Below are 24,590 nucleotides of genomic sequence, written 5' to 3' on the forward strand. Positions count from 1 at the left end.
GTCAGTTTTAGATCAGTGTGCAAAACTGTACATGTCACCCAAATTTCAACGCTGTACCTTAAAAAGCAAGGAAGTAGGCCATGGCGGGGCCTCTTCACCCTAGGGGCATAATTTTGAAAACTCTTGTTAGAAATCAACTAGGCAATGGAACATACCAAACAGCAAAGGCCTAGGCCTTGAACTTTCAGACAAGATGATTGTTTTCCTATATAAATCTATGTGAACTTGGGACACCCTGGGTGGGGCCTCTTTTCAACTAAGGGAAATAATTTGAATAATCTTGGCAGAGGACCACTACGTAATACAACAGACCAAATATCAAAAGCCTAGGCCTTTCAGTTTCAGACAAGAACACTTTTAAAGTTTCTCCTATATTGTTAAACTACGGATCCCCAGGGAAGGGCCTCTTTTCACCCCAGGGTAATAATTTGAACAATACTGATAGAGGACCATAATGCAATGCTACATACAAAACATCAAAGGCCTAGGTCTTGTGGTTTCAGACAAGATTTTTAAAGTGTTTTCCTATACAAGTCTATATAAACTATGTGACACGGGCCTGGGCCGAGCAATATTTGACCCTAGGGGGATAAATTGAACAAACTTGGTAGATGACTATCTGATGACACTACATAATAAATATTAAAGCCCTAGGCACCCAAGGATCATTTATGTGAAGAGAAGTGTAAATCTGCCCAGTGGTTTTGAAGATTTTTTAAATTTACAATATTGCCATATAGGGAAAACTGGCGGCCATGTTTTTTACTGAAACAGAATGGATTAGGAAATTTGGTAGAGGGTCACCTAAAGAGCATTTCTACAAAATATTTTTGAAATCCGGCTAACAGTTTCTAACAAGAAGAATTTCAAAGTTTGTCATTATGGCTGCCATGGCAACCAGAGTTTTGGATGGAATTAAATTCTTTGGGCAATTTTGAAAGGGGGCCACCCAATGATCATTCCTGTGAAGTTTTGTGTAAACCTGCCCAGAGGTTCTGAAGAAGATATTTTTACAAACTGTTGACACACGACACATGATGGACATTGAGCGGTCACAAAAGCTCACCTTAGACCTTGGCTCAGGTGAGCTAAAAACAAGTCAGAGCTATTGCAGAACAGCATTGCTCTACCATTCAAAACCTTTTCACTGAAACTGGCATCACCTTCCTAAGCCGGGGTTTTGGAGACAAATTTAGTTTGAGAGGTTTGAATCCGACTGAGAGACAAACTAAGAATCAGGCCAACACTTGCAGTAAATCAACAAACCGAAAAGTAGATATTACATTTAATATAATGATATAACTTGTGTCTTGTCCACTAATTAACAAAGTTATTAGCATAATATATACATAAACCCTACATATTATACATTGAGAGAATTTGACACATGTGCTGTGAGAGAAGGAATGCTGCCAAACAGTTGTAGTTTTTTTGTTGTTTTTTTCATACTACCATCTAAAAATACATTATAATTATTTCACTGGTTGCTGCAATCTTTATCTAGGCAAAGATTTACAAAACGAGACCATAACTTTCTATACAGTCCAATAATATTGTAGCAGCAGATGACAATTACTAGATGTCAATTACTAGAATATTTACCAGTGTGAAACAAAATATGTCTCATCCCTGCAGGTCATTTAAACAGCTGAAGCCTATTAGATAAAGTTTGTGTACTTCACTGTCACATTTGAATATCCTTAATCAGTAAGTTTTAATGTCTGCCTTCAACCATCACTAATTAGGCACTTAATTTCAATGTTTTTAATGTCTATTTCACTGTCACACTTAAGCATTCTCTAATGTGGTGCTCAACATGTTTTATATCTATATCTTTCAAGCTTCCAGCAGATCCATGGTAACATTCAGTATCTGACCAATTACGACAAACTGACAGAAAAGAGTTTATTGATAAGTAACTTCTGTCTTCTCTCTGAATATTTCTGACCAGAGAGGAGCAACGCTCCGAGTACAGTTGTTTTGTGGAAACCTCAACACTGATGGTGCAAGTGCTGGCAAATCCCAACAGTATTTTCAGCTCTTCCATGGTTGGCAGAAAGTGTCGAGAGACTTTATTTGATCAATTCATTGTGTGTTCATTCCAAGTTGATATCAATTTTTTTATCAATAACTTCCCTGGGAAACTGGTCTAAGGAGAGGACACAACTGAAATAATGCAACAATACCATTAACAAACAGATGGTTATCATGTGTGCAAATTAAAGCAAAAGCATGTTTGTTGTTCTCTGTTTTTTTAAGTTTTAAATATTATTACATGACAATTTACATAAACTGCCTGTCCCTAGTTTGTGTCATATTACCAATCTATGTTCAATAAATTATGTATTTACTTGGCTAACTAGTCAAACAAATTAAAATAAAAATGATAATATCTGATGTCATGTAATAAAACACATTAAATGGCCTGTCACTCAATAGTAAAAATAACTGTCTCTCAGTCCTTTGGGCCTCATGGCAATATTTTTTACTATTGACTGGCAAGCCTTTTAGTAAGTCATATATATATCAGTTGTTTCCAGACATACAGAAAGTTGCATGTTTAAGTTGCATTTTATTTTATTTATTTTGTTGGGTTTAACGTCGCACCGACACAATTTTAGGTCATATGGCGACTTAAGTTGCATTTTAAATGTTATAATTTTATCTTTCAAATAAAAGGTTGTACATATAAAGTTTTATAAGAAGTATGTCCTCAACACATACAGTGAAACATCGCTCGCTCGAGGTCGCAAGGGGATGAGCAAAATGCTCGAGTTATCCATGGTTTCGAGCGACCCAAACATTGACCAACACAAGAAGAAAAATTGAAGTTTTATTGTATCAATTGTCATCGGGACCAGAGAAAACGGTGATGCATAATATTAACAAACCCGTGACATTAAAAAAAAACGTATCACAAACGTTATCTATGATGTAATAAGTAATAACGTACTTGCTTTAATGTAAAGCAAACAGTAATTGATCAATATCAATAAAACTTTTCTCTAACCTTTCATCAAAAATTAATCTCATTATCAGATCAAATATATCGATAAACAAACATTTGATGGTCAGGGGATATACAACGCAATTTTCATGGCGTGCGAAAAGTTTTAATTAACCGATATATTCTGATCGCCGAAGCTGCGATAATTTTTGACACCTCTGCTAGAGTTAGCCAGAAGCAACAAAGAGTAAATTAATACACAGGGACCAGGTGTCATGCTCGAGCGATCGAGTTATCGATGCTCGACCCAGCCATGGTAATTTCACATAGAAAATAGAAGGAAATCGGCTGGGACCACGTGAAATGCTCGAGCGCGCCCGAGTGCTGGAGTCATCGATGCTCGAGCGAGCGGTGTTTCACTGTATTGTATGAATTTATGTGGTCAGAGGTTTAAATTATGAGGAAAATATGTACATAAAGCTATCATAGGAGACAGAAGCTTGACTCTTTCTATGCTGGATAGTGAAACTGGGAAATTCTGAGGAAGCTAGAGCTATCACCAGAGTGATTAATGCCCCTGATATAGTTTATACTAATTTGTTTTAGCTCGATTGTGATGAAAGCTTCAAGCTTATTGGAACCACTTTAAGTCCACTTCCCGGAAAAACCAGCACTGGGTGTCATCTGAGTGGGGCTGGAACTCACGACCCCTTGATTGAGCTGCCAACACCATATCCACTAGATCACCACTCCCCTTATATGATATGGATCAGGTGATCTTAGAGAAAAGTTCATGTTTAAGCCAAATCTGGTGTTAAATTACAGAGAAATAGTGGAATTGCTTCAAAAATGAACTGTAATTTCTATGTAGAAATGATTATTTATCTAGAGTAATGCACCTGTGTCATAAGATGGGGTGATTGTGTGCGAGAAGTGTTTCAAGTTTGATTCCATACTTAATGGATTTTCCATATTCTCTATTTGGACAGCTGCTTTGTCTGTTTAACAGCCTTTAGATATGGTTCAAACTATTAGCTTTGCAATGGGACCAAGTGTTAAAATAAAGGGAAACAATTAAAAAAGTAAGCATAGAAGGATTTTAATGAAACCTCATACACAGAATTTGCAAAAAAATGTTCTTATATTCAACATAATAAAAAAAAAGGTTACAAAGTACAGCATAATTTTTGATGTGCTTAATTGTTTTTATCTGAAAAAGCTTATTTGTAGATAAATTGTTTCTCATAATAGCATCTCTTTTTTTAATACAACTAGAGATGCTTTTGAGAAAAGCGCATGTCTCCCACAACTGCCTAATCATCTAAATAGTAAGTCAGTCTTTATATACTATTTACTTAATCCACATGTGTATGCGCTTTCTTGACACCAAAATGACGCCTATACTACTAGTAGTATACAGGCGCCAGTTTGGGGGCAAAACTGCGCAAGAAATCCAACTGTTTTTTGTGATTCAAGGGCCATAATTCCAAAGTGCCTAGGCCAATTTGGCTAGTTACCGAACTTGGCCGAGCACTTATTGGCGGACACATTTTGTTGGTTTGGTGAAGATCAGATGAGAAATGTTTGACTTAAAGAGTGCAGTCAAGCTTTGTGACACACACATAAACACACACACAGACAGACTGGAGTATACTACTAAATCAATATGTCTCCCACATCACTGTGTGGTGGGAGACATAATTACCTTCAGAAAAACAGTTACCAGCTAAGAAAATAAGAAATTAGGATTTCTGTCTATTAAACTGTTTCACTTACTGAAACATGCAGACTTATTCAGTTTTTTTGTTTTTTTTTAAATTGGTACTTAGATATTTCATATTTAACTGCAAATTCCAAGAACAATATGTATAACGGTATATACCTAATAGATAGTTACTTACTGAAGATATTAAAGAAGAATTGCAGGAGACATACAAAATGCATGGAACCATATTTCACCTTTCTATGGGAACAATGTCTCTGGAATTCTACACAAGGACTGGCTCCATTTCACATTTCCCTGGGAATATCGAAAGTCTCTGGCTGTTAAGCCTGTAATAAAAAATAAGCCAAAACAGGAAAAATTCTGCATAATAATTTTATGTTAAGAAAGTTTGCTTTTTCTAAGACAAAAATTTAATACAGCAGAAGTGAGCTACATGAAAAAAATCTAACAGTTCGGCCTGTCCTGGTAACAGAAGGCAAAAATTCACAGGAAATCTGAAAGAGAGAAAATCCTGCCCGTTCCTGGCAGGCCTTGAACCTGAAAAAAATAAAATCCTGCCCAATGTGTGTTCCGCCCAAATAAAACACGCATTAGAAGACCCAGGCAGGGTATGGACCTGAAATAAATTAGAAATCCTAGCAATCCCTAATTTCCGTCTCACTCAACAAAGGAACAACTATCATCTAGCAATCCGCCGGCAGAGAATTGTAGAAAAGTTACCCCCAAACACTTGCATCTTGCGGACATATAGGCACCGGGTCCTCGATGGAAGAGTAGCTGTCTTGATCAACAGTTAAGGGATCTGCCAGGCCTTGAAATCTGAAAGAAATCTCCTGCCATCTCTGTATGTTCTGCTGTCTTAGGCAGGCCTAGAACCTGGAGAAGAAGAAATCCTGCCTTCCTCATAGAGGTCTTCCTAGGCAGGTCTTGATGCTGAAAGAAAATCCTGCCGACTGTATGTATGGACGGGACATACAGTCAGTTGTCACTGGCAGGGTGCGGACCTGAAATGAATAAAATCCTAACAATCCCCGATTCCCATCTCTCAAAACACACAGGAACAACCTTCATCTAAACACTGCCGGCACAGAATTGTAGACAATTCAGTTACTCCCACACACCTGCATCTTACGGATATATAGACACCGGATTATCCTCGATGGCAGTCGATAGCATGTCTCGATCAATAGTAGTAAAGGGATCTGTCAGGCCTTGACAGCTGTAAACAACAAGAGCTGTCTGATGACAGCGCGCTCGACTATTCAAAGAATTGATTTAAGAATGGGGTCAAAATATTTCCACGGATATTCAGACAAAAGAAATAAATAGATTAGACAAACAATGTTCCTGTATTACTATGATTTCGATAAGTCTTGCACTAAATGGCAATATATGAGCCAATTTCAAAGTCCAAAAACGGCCATCATTCAGTCAAAATAGTTATGTACTCTTGCCTACAGATGGAAATCATAATGATAAACAAGTGTTCAAAGTTTAAAAGCCATATGTCAAATAGTTTTGACAAAACATGGACTTGTATAAAACAGAACTAATTTCAAATTCCAAAAAGGGCCATAATTCAGCCAAAATAGATGACAGAGTTATTTTCTCTTTCCTACAGATAGAGACTATTATACTAAACAAGTGATAAAAGTTTCAAAGCCATATGTCAAACACTTTACAAAAAATATAAACTGGTACGAAAAACTTAACCAAGATTTCTAAGTCAAAAGGGGCCATAATTCAGCCAAAATCCTTGATGGAGTTATGTACTCTTGCCTATAACTGGACATGGTGATGGTAAACAGGTGTTGAAAGTTTCAAAGCTTTATCTCAAAAGACTTGTCAAAATTTGAACTGGTACGAAATATTAACCAAGATTTCTAAGTCGAAAGGGGCCATCATTCTGCCAAAAACCCTGATGGAGTTATGTACTCTTGCCTATAACTGGCCATGATGATGGTAAACAAGTGTTGAAAGTTTCAAAGCTTTATCTCAAAAGACTTTGTCAAAATATGAACTGGTACGAAAAACTTAACCATGATTTCTAAGTCAAAAGGGGCCATAATTCAGCCAAAATGCTTGATGGAGTTATGTGCTCTTGCCTATAACTGGCCATGATGATGGTAAGCAAGTGTTGAAAGTTTCAAAGCTTTATCTTAAAAGACTTTGTCAAAATATGAACTGGTACGAAAAACTTAACCATGATTTGTAAGTCAAAAGGGGCCATAATTCAGCCAAAATCCTTGATGGAGTTATGTGCTCTTGCCTATAACTGGCCATGATGATGGTAAAGAAGTGTTGAAAGTTTCAAAGCTTTATCTCAAAAGACTTTGTCAAAATGTGGACTGGTACAAAAAACTTAACCAAGGTGTGACGCCGATGCCGACGCCGTGGTGAGTAGGATAGCTCTACTTATTCTTCGAATAGTCGAGCTAAAAAGCAATATTCTGCCAATCTTTTGAAGCAGCATCTGCTCCTCAGCAGTCTGAAAGATTGGCAGAGAAAACAAACAAAACAATGCTCACTCCTACCTTCTTAAACTTCCTACCCCAAACATAATTTAATATAAAATAAATCATTAAAAAATGCTTTAATCTGAAACTTACACTAAAATTATTAAAAACTTTATACTATTTATTAAATTCTACAAAAAACAAAAGGGTCAAAATAGTGCTAGATTGCTCAACCAAGTTTTACATCTGGTACAGGTATCTTTTTTCAGTGTAACCAAGATTTTTGTTGTGATCATTCTTTTGACCTGAAATGATTTAGTTTCTAATTGAACTTTCCTCTCACTTTAGTAACATTCTGACAGGTTTTACACAAGTTAAATAAGATAGATAATATGGTGACCTAGAGGACCTCGTTTAACTTTAAATTGACTGATGGGGAAGAAATATAAATATCTCTTCTCTAGTGCTAACATGGAATTTCTATGATTTATACCCAATAACTGTTTTTACGGGAGATAACCAAGGTTGTACATGAACTTAATTTCTGCCAGGCTTTATGCAAGTAATGTAGATGATGTCTCCTTTCCAGTGCTACCAGAGATTTTTATGATTTGTCCTACTGACCTATATCTTATGACTTAGATTACCAAGTCCATACTCTGTATCTGCATTAGGGAAGAAAATAACCTAATTTGGTTATTGTATTAATAGGACAGTAAGAACTGCTTATATAAAGTGAACACTGAAATTACACTATTAAGACATATTCAAGCCATAACTCGTGTGTTGCTGGAGCAATCTTGCCAACTATTTTTCTTGTAACAATTTGTATTCTGTATTATGTTCTATAAGATTGTTCATGGGCCATAACTCTTGTATTACTACAGCATTTATCAATTATTTTATATAGCTGGCATAACAATTGTTCAAAAAATGTAGCTGTCTTAACAACATGAAGTATGGAAATTTACCTTAACACTGGTTTTACAAAATGATCTTGCCCATTATCTTGTGGTCATATACATTCTATGACATTCAGTTTTGTCTCAGGGATGTGGTAACAATATGAAATATGACAATTTATGCTCATTCCAGGGCTGCGACCTTGGTGATTTTTAGAACATTTTTTTCCACTATTGAACTTCAACAAATACTTTCTGTTGTTTCTAATAACAACTGTCTTATAATTTTGTTTTGTAAAAAGTTGTCCCTAATGGATTACTAGTTCAGGAAAGTTAAGATCAAGTCTTGCATTCATTCAACTCTTACCTTGCCACTTCAACTTAACCCATCAACTTTCAGACCTTGCTATTGTATTTTACAAAATATTCCTTTAACAGACATTGCAAATGATATTTTCCTAGATGCCAATTAATTCAAAAACACAATTCATTCTTAGTAAATTTAATTCATAACGAAAACTCTTATAGAGCCAATGCCAATGCCAATGTTTTAAAACAATCAAAGTTACGTTACATTATCTGCAATGCCAATTTAATGATACATATTATAACAAAAGACCTATATGTAACTATTACCCACAAAAGTCTTGATACAGCAATTATCCATCTTAGCAATCTTATCAATTTTTACTTGACCTTGTAACATGGTAACCTGGTCAGTACTAAAGAACCATGAGTGTAACATGGTAACCTGGTCAGTATTAAAAAAACTCTGTGTGTGTAACATGGTAAACTGGTCAGTACTAAAGAACCCTGAGTGTAACACGGAAACCTGGTCAGTACTAAAGAACCCTGTGTGTAACATGGTAACCTGGTCAGTACTAAAGAACCCTGTGTGCAACATGGTAACCTGGTCAGTACTAAAGAACCCTGTGTGTAACACGGAAACCTGGTCAGTACTAAAGAACCTTGAGAGTAACATGGTAACCTGGTTAGTACTAAAGAACCCTGTGTGTAAACATGGTAACCTGGTCAGTACCAAAGAACCCTGTTTGTAACGTGGAAACCTGGTCAGTACTAAAGAACCCTGTGTGTAACATGGTAACCTGGTTAGTACTAAAGAACCCTGTGTGTAACATGGTAACCTGGTCAGTACTAAAGAACCCTGAATGTAATATGGTAACCTGGTCAGTACTAAAGAACCCTGTGTATAACATGGTAACCTGGTCAGTACTAAAGAACCCTGTTTGTAACGTGGAAACCTGGTCAGTAGTAAAGAACCCCGAGAGTAACATGGTAACTTGGTTAGTATTAAAGAACCCTGTGTGTAACATGGTAGCCCGGTCAGTACTAAAGAACCCTGTTTGTAACGTGGAAACCTGGTCAGTACTACAGAACCCTGAATGTAATATGGTAACCTGGTCAGTACTAAAGAACCCTGTGTTAATAAAACATACCATTAACTTTCAACTGGGCTCACCTTGAAATTTATACCTTTACTTAATTAAAATATCAGCCACTGAGAATTTGTACAGGTACTTAGAAGTAGCAACCAACACTTCACTTCCCTGTCAAACAGTGCCAGAAATAACAAGCCCTGCCAAAAATATATCCACATTAAAATAACTTTTATTTTATAATACTCTACAAATTAAGATTTAAATTTTGCAATTTTGATTAATTCAATGGTCATTACTCTGGAGAATTGGTCTTCACTAGCAAATTATCAAACATCATCCTGGAAATATTCCATATGAGAGAGATCATAAGAACAAAAACAACAAGTATCGATTTGAAATTTTGACTAATTTAAAGGCCATCAATCTGGAGCAGTGGTCTTTACTTGAAATTTATTCAACTTCACTTGAATTTTATTGCAAAATATTATATAGAAGTGTTGCTGAGATCAAGGAACAAACACTCATTGAGCAGACACATTGAGAACACACTGTCAGTTTTGAAATTTTGACTAATTCAAGGGCAATGAATCTGGAGATACATAATTATGAAACTTGACCTAGATCATATAGAAATACACAGCTTGTTTAAGTGTAGTTGAGATCAAAGAAAAGTAAAACTAAACAGGCACTGTTAATATTTGCAAACTGACAGTAAAGGGCAATAACTGTGATGGCAATATTTTGTCTAGATTGTCATAGGTGCATATTTTATATAAATGTGGTTTAGTTTCATGAAAAGAATATTCTTTGGTTCTTACAATTTGACTAACTGAAAATAATGCTGTTTTTCTTAATATTCTGAAAACAACTTTTATAAATCAGAGTTTAGTTTTAAAGCTTCAAGGTTTGTTTTCTTATATTTGCTATGAAAGGAGAAAACTCTTAGATTGGCCAAAATGTAACTGCTGATTTCATATTAACTGAATAGGTCTCATATTTCCATAATGATCAGCTGATCTTAAGTTTGAATAATTGTGAAATCAAGAGATGCTAAATATTGAAAGACTGAAAGACAAGGGTCAAAATGAGCAACAGTTAGATGGAAAGTAAGAAGACAAGAATGCTAGCTGGCTGTAAAATATACAACCTGGTAGCACACAGGAGAGACAGTTAGCTGTAATGTATAGATGATACAAAGTAAAATGTTTTTACTGAAAGGAATATACTGCCAACAAAACCTAAAGTATAGATGAGCTTATTGGAATATATAGGGTAGGCTATATGAATAAATGGGCTGGCTGACTGTATGTAACATCTTTCTTGGTAGCGGCTTTGGCTAGCTTGTGAGATGAAATATACAACCTGGCAGCACATCTGAGAGCTAATTGGATATAATACCGGCCCTAATGGCAGTATGTGACAGTTAGCAGGAAGAAATAAATACCCTAGAAGCATCATGGAGGAATACCATGGGACAGCTAGCTAGAGCTAAGACGATGTGATAGATAGCAAGAAGAAATATACACCCTAGAAGCATCATGATGTGATGCCATGGGGTAGCTAGCTAGGGCTAGGAGGATGTGATAGTTAGCAGGAAGAAATATATACCCTAGTAGCATCATGGAGGGACGCCATGGGATAGCTAGATAGGGCTAGGCAGATGTGACAGTGAGATAGGATAGGAAAGGAAGCTGGATGAGAATGTCAGCTGAATGAAGATACAAGCACAGCGAACTAGCTGCATTGATAGGAAAGCAAACAAGCAAAGCAACAGAAGAATAAAGAGAATTGATCTTATCTTCCAGTCTTTAAATATGGAGCTTTTTCAAATAGTTCATTCAAAACTTGACCCCATAATGTATAACCTTGACTGAACAGGACTGAAAGTAGCAAAATACAATTTGGCCAAGTTATTCTGGGTTAAAGATATGGAATGTGCATGTGCAAACCTGTTGTTATTTGAAACTACAATTCAGACCTGAAATACCACATGACCTATTTGACCTTTGCTGTGACCTCTCACCATGTAAACTTGACCCCACAATGTTTAACCTTGACTGTACATTACTGAAAGTTGCAAAATGCAAACACTTTGGCTAAGTTATCATGGGTTAAAGATGTAGAATGTGCATGCAAACCTGCTCATTTGACCTTTGATCTCAGAATATGACCTTGACACTGAACCACTATGAAAGATCTGTTCTGCATGTCATCTACATTCGTAAACCTTGTGCCAATTCTTTGATATCTTTCAAAAGTAAAAAGATTAACAGCTTACATCAAAAACTGCCTAATTTGGCCTATGATCTCACCATACCACCTTGAACTTGAACTGATATCGCTTAAAATTTTCTCATGATAAAAATTCTAGAATTTTAAATCTTAAAATAGTTTGTTTTCAACACAAAGGAGTGAACTGCTGGTCTCTATTTCATAGTACAAATTTAATCATTACATATTGCAAAAATACTGAAATTCTACCAAAAATTTCATCTACATGTATGTAGCATTAGACTTTGTTAACCCTAAATGTAGGCCATATGTGACATTTCAGCAAACTGAAGACCTGGATGTTTGTTTTTCTTATGTCAGTGCTGGACCCAGTTATAATTTGCGTCATTGTATTTTATGCTTTCAAAACATCTTCTCATAGCTAGATTTTAACACAAACAAATTTCTTCCCAACATCTTGACTGCAAAGACAGAATGATATGCTCTATCAAAACTAAACTACAGAAGTCCCTTCAATTGATTGTCTTATAATTTTATTGTTTGGATTTCTAAAAAAAAACTCAAATGTATCTTGTACAATAGACTTTATTCTCTTAAATGTTTAAAGGTAGTTCCAAGAAAAGTTTTCATGATCAAAAATTTAAAATTTATGCAATGTCTGTGAAAGAACTAATATTCATAAAAAGGTATGTTCTTAAATTTAGCAGTAACAAAAATATGCATTTTTCCCCAATATCATCAACAAAAATATGCTTTTCCCCACTATTATCTCTATGAATAGTCTGTACACATCCTTGCATTCTGAATAGGTAACTAACAAGTATAGGGAGGATAGGACAGATTTTTATTATTCTAATTTGGATAACATTTATATGAACTGTATTGAATAAATATAGGATACATTTGTATGTGGCAAATAGGGTTGGTAGGCTAATGGGAAACAGATCATAACTAAGTACTGAAAATACAGTATATTAGCTAGACAGCAGCCACTATTTCTTAACCCAGACCTATCGTATTCCAAATAGCTTAGCTCTACCCTCAAATTGTTTTAAAATTAGTAACCAATAATAAGCAAGGAATTATAATGAGCTACAAGTATTTTCGAAAGATGACAAACACCACAGGATTTTGGGAGAAAAGTAACCTTTTTGAATTGTGTTTATGCCCCTACGATGACTAAACAATCTAAGCATTATACAATAACTTGACCTAGAAATGAGTGTTAGTGTCTTTTAATGCAGATATATGAACTAGCAGCCAGCCAACCTATTATTTCCCTTATCAAAGGCTATTTTCAGTATTTTTATCGATGACCTATACCTTTGCCTCTGAAAATTTTAGTGGCATTTTGATAAATAATTTCAAGTAAACCATCAAATATTGATAACAGCAGCATAACATTATCCGACATATTACCTTTACAATTTCCCCAAGCTAAGATAACAAATGCATCACAAATGAATGACATTGTCCTTAAATGCAAGTTAAACATGAACCAGTAGCAGCTTTCTCCCATTTCACATAAGCTGTGAAGAAATTTTCCTTAAATGCGAAACTTTTCACACTAGGTCCTGTTAATATTCTTTACAGAATTCAGCCTTTTTTGATATTATACTTGTACCCAGTATGTAGCCAAAAATAAACAAATCTGTCCCTAAAATGCATTGCAGGACACACTGATTTATTCATAAATCTTTAACCAGTACCTCTTGGCCATTTTATCTTCTGTAATTGTTGACCAGACTGTTTTTCTTCTTTATTTTTAGTACCAGTGACCAGAATGATGACGTCAGATTTTTAATACATTGAAACCAGCTATGAATCTGTAAAAACTTGCTACACACCAAGTTTGGTGACAATTTCAACAGTGACCTTGAACTTGACCTCATAATATGCCATTCAAAACGTCATTCCACAGTTAACTTACTGACCAAAGCGACCATAGCATAGATGATCACTAAGTTCAACCTTAACCTTTTTCTCCTCAAAAGCTTTCTATCAAGTTTCATTGCAATATATCAATCATAAAGTGTTACTTAGGGAAAACCTTTATCTATCTTTAGAAAGAAATCACCAATCTTGACCTTGTTCCTAACCGCCTCACATACAATCCCAAGCTAGGTCTCCATATAACCTTGTTATACATCATACTTAGTGACAATATGCCATTACAAACACAAGTTAACTGCTGTAAACTATATTCCTCCTTTTAGCAATAGGGAGCTGAACCAAGCAGCCTCAAATACATCTACAGTCACCATGTCTGGTGATAACATGTCAATCTGAACTAACATTATAGACCATAAACCCCATTTGATGATGTTAGCCCTACTGCTTTAACCAAATAAAATTACCATGATTTTCATACATGAAAACCAGTTATTGGCAAAACACTGTTTTTTTTACCACTTTAGAAACAGTAACCCCTGCTTCTGCAACAGAGTCCCATGCCAGAAATAAACATACATTTTTTGCCAAAATATCAAACTGAACTACAACTCACGACTGACCTGCTTGTCAGCCCACCTTACTACCTTAATAAAACCCCAGTATAGTAACCATGATTTTTAGAATTGCACAATGTGATAATAGTTCATTGAAATCCATTGACTTTTCTTACTTATTTCTAGGACACTGTATGGTGAATCTGGACAAAAATGTGCCATTGTCTTCTACCTAATTACTGAGGAACACACCAGACTCTCAACATTTCTTCATTATGTTTAACATTTTGTTTAAAGTTTCACTGGAGTTTACTGAATTGTTTAAATATTGTTTCTGAGATACAAAACAAATACCAGTACTGTAAATGAATGTGAAATACATTGTGCCCTTGTCTGTGAATTTGACATCTGAGGTACTGACCATTGTACACAACATAATGATTGAAATTTGATGATACATTATACTAAATTTGACTTGGAACTTTATGAGAAAGAGGCAAGCATAGTGCAGGGTGTGTGCTGGGGTGCTGAACAGTGCAAGGGAAGGATGCAAAGGAAGGATGCAACTAACTCAACATAAAGTCCCTGGTCAAAATGTAGTACAATGACCTTAGTAGATTTGAGAACTGTAAAAATGATAATGTTACCAGCAGATGTACATTATGTACAAAAAGCCTGCCCCCAATTCTACCAAGCTGAATTAAATTTGAATTTTCTAAAAAATGTTTCGGTACAAAACAAGAGCATACAATCTAATTAAGCTTTTCTGCCAAAAATATGTTATAAAATTCAACTTATTTGCAAATTCGCATTATTTAGATGGAAAATAGAAAGATAAAATGCCAAAATAATTGCTTTTTACAGGATATTGGTTGAGAGCCTAACAATCTGTTCCAAAGTCAGACAATGGCTTTTCAGAGGATATTAACTGGTTCAAAACCCAAAACCCTGTTCCCAGTTGAGATTTTTTCAGAGGAAACTAACTCATTCAGAGCCCAACCATCTCTTCCCATGCAAGAAAATGATTATTATGATGACACTGGCTGGCCTAGAGCCCGATATACTTTTCTGAATTAACTGGTAAAAATCTATTGTAAACCAGGTTGACCATTGAAAGTATACTGGTTAAGTCCGGACATGGTTTTCCCAATTAATCTTGTTCACATATTATGTAAACCAAGTTGACTATTGACAGTATACTGGTTTTAGACTGACATAGTTTTCCCAGTTACCCTTTTACAGGATACTGGTTCGGATCTGATGTAAACCAAGTTGACTAATGAGAGGACACTGGTTCAGACCTGACATGGTTTTCCCATTTAACCTATTATAGGATACTAGTTCAGATATTATTTAAATCAATTTGACTATTGAGAAGATACTGGTTTAGAACTGACATATTTTTCCAATTAACAGTCCATATCTTTTGCAAACCAAGTCGACTATTGAGGGTATATGTTTCAGCCCTGACATGGTTTTCCCAATTAACCTTTTAGAGGATCTGGTTCAGATCAAATGTAAACCAAGTTGACTATTGAGAGGAAATTGGTTCAGACCTGACATAGTTTTCCCAATTAACTTTTAGAGGATACTGGTTCAGATCTAATGCAAATAAAGACAGTCATTTGAAAAGGTATCAGTTCACAGTATTGACATGCTTTTTTTTTTTCTTAATTAATGACCGTACTGGTTCAGATCTAATGCAAACAAAGACAACTCCTATTGAGGGGATATTGGTTTGGTTTAGAGCAAAGACATGTTTTTTCCCAAATTAATTTATTGACTGGCAAATCAAGATGTAGCATTTTGGTTTCCAGATAACCAACCCATTAAATAATTTTCTAAGGACCTGACCCAAAGAAACAATAACACTTTACTTATCAGCGAACTTTAGCATATAATCAGAGTATACATGGGCTATACAGAATAAATGAGTTATGGCCCTTTTCATAGTTACCACACCAAAATGTATCGTCATTAATAGCAAACAAAGCTGTTTCATTTATTGAAGTCTTTGACAATCTTATCTTCAAATTATATTACCTATACACAGTATTACTAACAATTTAATTCCCTTTTTGCACTGGAATGATAGTCCATGCAATAAGAAGACCTGCAAAAGCCTATAACCATAACTCAATTCTAGGCTATGTACAGTTTCATCTCTTTTTGTATTTTATTTGACATTTTTGTAACTACTAAAACAGAACTCAATAACATAGAATGTAATGACAGACCTGTGGCAATGAGAATAAATGCAAGAACCATAACTCTGAATTGAATATTTACAAGTTTATTTTCCCCCCTTACACTTTTGTCATATTCTAATTACATAATCTGGTAAACCTACAGGTGTGCAAAGACATAAGAAGTGTACTAATACTGGTATCGAGAAAGAAACTAGAATTTTCAAGCCCAAGTTAAACATTTTCAAGTTCGTTATTTGCTGACATCACACTCCACGACTCAAATATTACAGCCATCTAAAACCGATTATTCCTTAATATGTCAAAGTTACAGCCCATTAACTTTAACCTCTTAGTTAACGTAACCTTGACCTTTGAGAGAGAAAACTATCTTTTCAGTGAGGCAAACATTTATGAAAAAAATACCGCGTATCTAGTAAAGTTATGGCCTCGATAAGATCTTACATGATTTTTTACCTCTAAGTGTGACCTTGACCTTCATTAGGTATATAAGTCAAATAATATGAAGACAGTGCTCAATGCATGCCAATGTTACAGCTTGGACAGGCTGTTTTACCCTTTGATCCCCAAAATGTGTCAATAATCTTTGAGATGTGAGCTTTGGGTTTGTGCAATACACTCCATTTCATCCAGACAAATAATTCTTAGACTACCAGATTGCTTATGCATGTCAATAATGAAAGGGGATAGTATATGGTAATCTGATGAAAAATGAAGTTCAACATCAATGGATGTGCCCAGCAGAAAACAAGTTCAAACTTGAAACATTGTATTTACAGAAAGGCAATGAATTCTAAAGAATATTATATGATTCATAACCTAACCAAAATAATGGTAGCATATTGGTTCACTATTATCACCATGTAACCAGCAAAGAAAAATATAGGGCTTTGAGACAATGGATTTTAGTACATACTTTTCCATACGAGACTTAAGCTCAGGTTAACCAAACTAGAGGATGCTTGTTCATACTCAAAATGAACACTGAATATCCTTATCAACACAAAATATTGGGAGGAGACAGAACCTAACATTATTCTTAAAGCAGGCAATGGCTTTTATGGAATACTGCCTGGTTTAGACCTAGCAAATAGCTATGGACTTTACAGGAAACTGGTTCAAGCCTAACACACCATGACCACTGCTTTATTTGAAAAAAAAAGAACAATTACTTGTTGCCAAATTGCTCTCAGAAAATCTGGAAAATAGCTGCATATTATCATTTAAACCAAAAATAGTCTGAACATCAAATAAGTCTAAAAAGCAAAACACTGATTAACCATTCCTTTTTTAAAAAAAATATTTACCTTCCTTCCAAGATTTGTGATTGTTCTTTGTCTTCTGACTACAGCCTACTACTACGTTTCTTTGAATCAGCACTGCTTAAGGGTAAAGACAGAATGGCTAAAGCAATGGCTTGAAGCTGCTTGAATCTCTTGTTCCTGTTTACAAGTCTGACATCTTCCATATCGAACCTGAATGTATCCAATGGTGTAACCCTATTGCTGAATTTTGGCTAATCAGGTTTTGAGCTGATTTTGTAATCTGAGTACTCCTCTACCAGCGGGTCACAAGGGACATCATGAGTAAACCTTCTTGCTAAAGACACAACTGAAATAAGATGTTTGTTTTGAGAACACTTCTAGTAGAACAAGTGAATGATGCATTGCCATGCAATACAAAGTCCCCTACTGGAAGGCACCTAATTTTCTCTACTGCAGTAAAACAAAGAACAGATATAGAACAGATATCTGTCAATGATGTATAAACAATACTGTACTATATATACAATATGTTATAACAAAATACTTGGATTAAAATCTGCATGAAAAGAGTGCTATATAAATGTGGTATAATAATATATAACTAGAGCTATCACTAAAGGTGATGAATGTACCCCCCGCATGCACTGACACAGTACATTGCAATTTGACACACACAAGACTGCATAATTATGTGGACTGTATGTATACAGTATAGTAACAAAAAACAAAGTCCCATAACTATGCAGAATATTTATCTAAAAGAATGTAACATGCACCATGCACAACTAGGGTTGGTACTGATCACTTGTGTGAAGTTTCATTAAATTGTGTCAAGGGGATGAGGAGAGATGGTGCGCACAAGATTGTGTCTATGTATATATAGTATAGTAACAAAAAAACAAAGTCCCATAACTCTGCAAATTTTTTTTCTAAAAGAACCTAACATGCCCCATGCACAACTACTGTTGGTACTGATCACTTGTGTGAAGTTTCATTAAATTGTGTCAAGGGGATGAGGAGAGATGGTGCGCACAAGATTGTGTCTATGGATATAGTATAGTAACAAAAAAACAAAGTCCCATAACTCTGCAAATTTTTTTTCTTAAAGAACCTAACATGCCCCATGCACAACTACTGTTGGTACTGATCACTTGTGTGAAGTTTCATTAAATTCTGTCAAGGGGATAAGGAGAGATGGTGCGCACAAGATTGCGTCTACGGACAGACGACCAGACGGACAGACAGACAGACGGACAGACAGACAGACAGACAACCTGAAACCAGTATACACCCCCTTACAACTTTGTTGTCGGGGGGTACAACAAGAGCAGTCACAGGAGACAGCATGCTCGACTATTTCGATGCTGGATAGTGAAACTTGGCACATCTGAGGAAACTAGGGCTGTCACTGGAGTGTTTAATGACTCCAATTGTGGATGAAGATATTGCACAATAGCCTGAGTCTATGTCAAAAATATCAACTTAAAGTAATAAGAGAGGTAAAGATAAAATGTATCAAAACACTATATAAGTATATCCTAAGCAAAAAGGGGCATAATTCATTTAATATATAGGTGCCAGAGTTATGCACCTTGTGTCATATGGTGTGGGTGATGATGTTGAACAACTATTTTAAGTTTGAATCAAATCCATTCAGTAATAACAGAGACAGAGTGAAAGTGCATCAAAACTTTAACCTAAAATTCTAAGAAAAAAGGGGAAATAATTCATGAAAAATTGGTCCCAGAGTTATGCACCTTGTGTCATATGATAAGGGTAATGATGTTGAACAATTGTTTAAGTTTGAATCAGATTCATTCAGTGATAACAGCGATAGAGTGAAAGTGCATAAATTTTTAACCTGAAATTCTAAGTAAAAAGGGGAATAATTCATGAAAAATTGTGCCAGAGTTATGCATCTTGTGTCATATGATGTGGGTGATGATGCTGAACAACTGTTTTAAGTTTGAATCAAATCCATTATGTAATAACAGAGGTAGAGTGAAAGTGCACCAAAACTTTAACCTGAAAATCTAGTGAAAAGGGGGGATAATTCATGAAATATTGGTGCCAGAGTTATGGCCCTTATGTCAGATGATGTGGATGATGATGAGGAATAAGTATTTCAAGTTTGAATCAAATCTATCAAGTAATTACAGAGATAAGTTGAAAAAAGAGAAAGTGTAAAAAACTTTAACCAAGCTCGGGACACGGAAAGACGTCAACACCGATGCCAGAACGAGTAGGATAGCTCTCTTTATACTTTGTTTAGTCGAGCTAAAAACCTACAGTTGTTTTCATAAGGATTTTTTTTTTGGCCAATATAAAAAAGTTATCATATAAGTTATTTACATTCACAACGAAGGGAAATTAATCCTAAAAATAATAAGTCGACAAAGAACTCTTTACCAGGTAGAGATAGGTCAGAATACACCTGGATGTAACATGCATGTTGTACCACAGAAAAGTGGTCTCGATTTTTCCCTATGGCCAGTAATAAAAAAGTTACAATATAATCTATTTATAGTAACAACAAAAGGACATAATTCTAAAAACAAGGGTGGTGCCTCATGGTGGTGAAAATTTGTGCCAAATTACATCAAGATCCCTCCATGCATGAAGAAGAAATGCTCCAGACAAAGTCATTCTTGATTTTGACATTTGACCTCTATATATGACCTTGACCTTAGACCTAGGGACCAGGTTCTTGCGCATGACAATCCGTCTCATGGTTGTGAACATTTGTGCCAAGTTACATCAAAATCCCTCAATGGGTAAAGAAGAAATGTTCTGGACAAAGTCATTCTTGAATTTGACCTTTAAGTATGACCTTGACCTTAGACCTAGAGCCCGGCTTTTGCTCACCACACGGTGTCTCATCCAGGGGAATATTTGTGCCAACTGATATTCAAATCCTGTTTTGCATGACAAAGTTATAGAGTGGACAGGAAAAAGTCCTAATGACCTTTGATTTCAGTGTGTCCTTGACCTTTAACCTAGGGTCCCGAGTGTAACACGTGACATATTGTCTCATCAATGGGAACATTTATGCCAAGTAATATTGTAATCCCTTGATGGATGACAGAGTTCTGGACCGGACAGGAAAAAACCCTAATTGACCTTTGACCTCCAATTGCGACCTTGACCTCTGAGCTAGGGGTCAGGGTTTTATGCATGACACGTTGTCTCGTCATGGGAAACATTTGTGCTAAAAATTATCAAAATCCCTTCATGAATGGCAGAGTTATGGACCGGACAGGAAAAAAAACCTGTTGATTTGAACTTCAATAGTGACTGACCTTTGAGCAAGGGGTCCAGGATTTGCGCAAGACACGTCGTCTCATCATGGGGAACTTTTGCGCCAAGCAACATTAAAATCCCTTAATAAATGACAGAGTAATGGACCAGACACGAAGCAGACCCTGTTCATGCCATGTTAACATTTGACTGCTAAGTGTGACCTTGAATTTTGAGCTAGAGTTCTGAAAGTTGTCCATGACACATCGTCTTAATAGGAGGTACATTTGCGCCAAGTGATATTAAAATCCCTTCCTGGATGGGACAGTTATGGACCGGACAGGAAAAAGCCCTTTTGACCTTTGACCTCCAATTGTGACCTTGTTTGTTTTTTTGTTTTGGGTTTAACGCAGTTTTTCCCACAGGAAAAAAAACCTGTTGATTTGAACTTCAATAGTGACTGACCTTTGAGCAAGGGGTCCAGGATTTGCGCAAGACACGTCGTCTCATCATGGGGAACTTTTGCGCCAAGCAACATTAAAATCCCTTAATAAATGACAGAGTAATGGACCAGACACGAAGCAGACCCTGTTCATGCCATGTTAACATTTGACTGCTAAGTGTGACCTTGAATTTTGAGCTAGAGTTCTGAAAGTTGTCCATGACACATCGTCTTAATAGGAGGTACATTTGCGCCAAGTGATATTAAAATCCCTTCCTGGATGGGACAGTTATGGACCGGACAGGAAAAAGCCCTTTTGACCTTTGACCTCCAATTGTGACCTTGTTTGTTTTTTTGTTTTGGGTTTAACGCAGTTTTTCGACAGTATTTCAGTCATGTAACGGCGGGCAGTTAACCTAAGCAGTGTTCCTGGATTCTGTACCAGTACAAACCTGTTCTCCGCAAGTAACTGCCAACTTCCCCACATGAATCAGAGGTGGAGGACTAATGATTTCAGACACAATGTCGTTTATCAAATAGTCACGGAGAACATACACCCCGCCCGAGGATCGAACTCGCGACCCCGCGATCTGTAGACCAACGCTCTTACCTACTGAGCTAAGCGGGCGGGCAATTGTGACCTTGATCTTTGAGCTAGGGGTCTGGGTTTTGCACATGACATGTTGTCTCATCATGGGGAACATTTCTGCCAAGCAATATTAAAATCCCTTAATGAATGACAAAGTTATAGACGAGACACGAAATTACGGAAGGACGGACAGACGGAAAAGTGCATTCATATAGGCCCCAAAACTGGTTTTCAACCAGTAGGGGATTAATAAAGATAAAACTAGAGCTATCATTAAAGTCAAAAACTTTAACCAAAAAATTCTAAGTTAAAAAGGGGAATAAATCAGTCAAAATTCAAATCAGAGTTATGGGGATTGTTTCTCCCGGTGCAGACTGTGATAGTAAATAACTATTTCAAGTTTAATGTCAAAAGCTTTGATAGTTAGAGATATTTGACTTTATCAAAAACTTTAACAAACAAGAGCTGTCTCCATAGGATGACACATGCCCCCGATGGCACTTTGAATTAATAGTTATGGCCGATGTTAGAGTTTAGGACTTTTGAACTACGGAGCTGGGTCTTGCACGCGACACGTCGTCTTACTGTGTCACACATTCATGCGTAGTTATTTTAAAATCCATGCATGAATGACAAAGATATGGACCGGACACGCCCATCAATGCACTATCATGAAATATGACCTTTAACATCTAAGTGTGACCTTGACCTTTGAGCTACAGACCTGGGTTTTGCGCACGACACGTCGACTTACTGTGGTACACATTCATGCCAAGTTATTTGAAAATCCATCCATCGATGACAAAGATATGGACTGGACACACCCATCAATGCACTATCCTTTAATGTCTAAGTGTGACCTTGACCTTTGAGCTACGGAACTGGGTCTTGCGCACTGCACGTCGTCTTACTGTGGTACACATTCATGCCAAGTTATTTGAAAATCCATCCATCGATGACAAAGATATGGACCGGACACGCCCATCAATGCACTATCCGTTAAAGTCTAAGTGTGACCTTGACCTTTGAGCTACGGAACTGGGTCTTGCGCGCGACACGTCATATTACTGTGGTACACATTCATGCCAAGTTATTTGAAAATCTATCCATCGATGACAAAGATATGGACCGGACACGCCCATCAATGCACTATCCTTTAATGTCTAAGTGTGACCTTGACCTTTGAGCTACGGACCTGGGTCTTGCGTGCGACACGTCGTCTTACTGTGGTACACATTCATGCCAAGTTATTTGAAAATCCATCCATCGATGACAAAGATATGGACCAGACACGCCCATCAATGCACTATCCTTTAAAGTCTAAGTGTGACCTTGACCTTTGAGCTACGGACCTGGGTCTTGCGCGCGACACATCGTCTTACTGTGGTACACATTCATGCCAAGTTATTTGAAAATCCATCCATCGATGACAAAGATATGGACCGGACACGCCCATCAATGCACTATCCTTTAAAGTCTGTGACCTTGATCTTTGAGCTATGGACCTGGGTCTTGCACGCGACACGTAGTCTTACTGTGGTACACATTCATGCCAAGTTATTTGAAAATCCATCCATCGCTGACAAAGATATGGACCGGACACGAAAATTGCGGACAGACTGACAGACCGACAGACTGACAGACCTACAGACGGACAGACAGTTCAAAAACTATATGCCTCCCTTCGGGGGCATAAAAATTCTAGGTTAAACAAGAGCTGTCTCCGTAGGATGACACATGCCCCCGATGGCACTTTGAATGAATAGTTATGGCCTATGTTAGAGTTTAGGACCTTTGACCTATGGAGCTGGGTCTTGCGCGCGACACATCGTCTTACTGTGTCACACATTCATGCATAGTTATTTTAAAATCCATGCATGAATGACAAAGATATGGACCGGACATGCCCATCAATGCACTATCATGAAAAATGATCTTTAACGTCTAAGTGTGACCTTGACCTTTGAGCTACGGACCTGGGTCTTGCGTGTGACACGTCGTCTTACTGTGGTACACATTCATGCCAAGCTATTTGAAAATCCATCCATCGATGACAAAGATATGGACCGGACACGCCCATCAATGCACTATCCTTTTATGTCTAAGTGTGACCTTGACCTTTGAGCTACGGACCTGGGTCTTGCGCACTGCATGTCGTCTTACTGTGGTACACATTCATGCCAAGTTATTTGAAAATCCATCCATCGATGACAAAGATATGGACCGGACACGCCCATCAATGCACTATCCTTTAACATCTAAGTGTGACCTTGACCTTTGAGCTACGGACCTGAGTCTTGCGCACTGCACGTCGTCTTACTGTGGTACACATTCATGCCAAGTTATTTGAAAATCCATCCATCGATGACAAAGATATGGACCGGACACGAAAATTGTGGACAGACCGAGAGACTGACAGACGGTTCAAAAACTATATGCCTCCCTTCGGGGGTATAAAAAGGGCATAATTCTGTCAAAATTCAAATCAGAGTTATGTGAATTGTGTCTCCTGGTGAACATTATGATAGTAAATAACAATTTTGAGTTTCAAGCCAAAAGCTTTAATAGTAATAGATATTTTACTTTATCAAAAACTTTAACCAACGCCATGGCAAGTACAATAGCTCTACTTTTTCTTTGGGAAGTCGAGCTAAAAAAGGTTACAAAGTACAGCATAATATTTATGTGCTTAATTGTTTTTCTCTGAAAAAGCTTATTTGTAGAGAAAATGTTTCTCATA

At 36.6% G+C, this 24,590-nt stretch overlaps 1 long non-coding RNA gene across 3 annotated transcripts in view; it reads right to left on the bottom strand.

Annotated features, from left to right (window-relative positions):
* Window positions 1-1,273: 1,273 nt before the first annotated feature.
* LOC123548456 (uncharacterized) overlaps window positions 1,274-24,590 on the bottom strand; it is a 62,195-nt gene continuing 38,878 nt past the window's right edge. For 2 of the 3 annotated variants that reach the window (XR_008371453.1, XR_008371455.1), the window contains exons 8-10: window positions 17,625-17,928; window positions 4,849-4,999; window positions 1,274-2,166 (exon numbers count right to left, since the gene is read on the bottom strand). This is a non-coding gene — a long non-coding RNA (uncharacterized LOC123548456). The remainder of the gene's footprint in view (window positions 2,167-4,848; window positions 5,000-17,624; window positions 17,929-24,590) is intronic. The other variant, XR_008371454.1, reaches the window with a different exon arrangement.

This window comes from Mercenaria mercenaria, chromosome 6 (genome assembly GCF_021730395.1).
Source record: "Mercenaria mercenaria strain notata chromosome 6, MADL_Memer_1, whole genome shotgun sequence".
NCBI classification, from domain to species: domain Eukaryota; kingdom Metazoa; phylum Mollusca; class Bivalvia; order Venerida; family Veneridae; genus Mercenaria; species Mercenaria mercenaria.